We start from the raw sequence: 1,929 nt of genomic DNA on the forward strand, positions 1-1,929 counted from the left end.
TGGTGAGGTTGTGGAATACAGGATCTCTTATTCTCTGCTGGCAGAAATGTAAAATAGTACAACCACTATGGAAGGTGGCCTGGTGCTTTTCAAAAAGTTGTACATAGAAATATCATTTGACCCAGAAACCAGAGCCACTACTCAAACAGATGTATGCACACTCATGCTTATTGCTTCATTATTCACTGTAGTAAAGAGATGGAAACAACCCAAGTGCCCATCAACAAATGAATGAGTTGAAAAACTATTGTACATTCCCACAGTGGAATATTACATAGCATTGAAAAACCATGAACTCGTAAAACATTACAGAACAGGGAGGAGCCTGGAAGACATTATGCTTAGTGAATTTCTCAATCTTTAGATGATGCCTACTATATAACACCACTGTTATAAAATAGGACATATTGGGGGAGGGTGTTCAGGAGAGAATGGAGAAAGAATGCATAGATAATAACTGCGTTATGTCAGATAAGGAGAAGAACTATCACAAAGGAATATATGATTAGGCATTATATGTATGACAACAATCTGGAACAAGGAATGCATTGCGGAGTAGGCTTAGGATTGATGAGGGTAGAGGGGAAAATGTGCAATAATGAATAAAAAATTTTAAAATGTTGCTGTCTGTTTGCCAGCGGTTTAACAGCGACATCCTAGTGGGGGTAAGCACTAGCACGACAGAGAAAAACCACTCCAGGAGAGGATCAGAGAGTCAGTCCAGCTCAAATTGACTGGAACTACAGTGCACTTATGTAGGAACATGTAAACAGGAAGACAGGATAGGGTGGGCCTACAGACGTGGGACATGTGGATTGGTCAGGAGAGCCTCAGATTCATGCAGACCACTCCCAGATTAAAAGATGCGGTAGCCGTCTTCCTAGGAGCTTTCTCAAACCAGTACAGCCAAACACGGGAGCTTTCTCTACCCCATATTAAAGGCCGTTGGAAGGTTTGCACTTATCTGGAGCTTAGGTGATCTGTCCTGGCCAGAGACCCTCCTGTCCCCACCCCCCAACTTTCCGCAACATTAAAAAATAATGTAAAAAATTGTATTGTTCTCTGTGCATCACTGGATCCCCTTCCTTCTCCAGTGTCCCTGCAAGAGGCTGTGTGAAGACTCAGCTGTTCTATGCAGAAAGACTTTACAACGTGAAAGAACTTGGCAAGGCCAATGATGCCATTTGAGCTGGGAGAGGCCCTGGTCCAGGTGCCACCACTGGCAAAGGCAGAGGACCACCCACTCCTTGAGCCAGATGGTGCCCCTCCAGAAGAACTCTCCAGCCCTGAAGCTGCCCGGCAGCTTTTTAGACATTTTCAGTACCAGGTGCTGTCTGGGCCCCAGGAGACCCTGAGGCAACTTCAGAAGCTCTGTTTCCAGTGGCTGCAGCCAGAAGTTCACAGCAAAGAGCAGATCCTGGAGCTCCTCATGTTGGAGCAGTTCCTGACCATCCTGCCTGGGGAGATCCAGATGTGGGTGCGCACACAGCGTCCTGGTAGTGGAGAGGAGGCTGTGACGCTGGTGGAAAGCTTGAAGGGTGATCCCCGGAGACTGTGGCAGTGGGTAAGCAGAAAGTATTGGGATCTGGGGTCCTGTTGGAGTGTCCTCCTAATTCATCTAGGGCTCTGTGTGCCTGTCAGGTCCTTGGGTGGTGTAAACGACTAGAAACCAAAAAATTGGTGCTTTGAACCCACCCAGTGAAGTAATAGGAAAATATCTGCTTTTTCTAAAGGTTATTGTTTAGAAAACCTTAAAGAACAGTTCTACCTACCACCTTGTTGGCACCAGATTTGTTTTTCTCTGAGTGTGTGAATGTCAAAAGTCTTTGCTATTAGGAACTGAAGAGAGAATCTCTTATTTTACATTCAAACTTGAAAATTCTCGTTGTTCTTAAAATACAAGTTTTAATTGGTGGAGACTAATTGAAA

This window comes from Elephantulus edwardii, unplaced genomic scaffold, assembly GCF_000299155.1.
Source record: "Elephantulus edwardii isolate Elephantulus edwardi_28Jun2011 unplaced genomic scaffold, EleEdw1.0 scaffold00577, whole genome shotgun sequence".
In the NCBI taxonomy this organism is placed as follows: domain Eukaryota; kingdom Metazoa; phylum Chordata; class Mammalia; order Macroscelidea; family Macroscelididae; genus Elephantulus; species Elephantulus edwardii.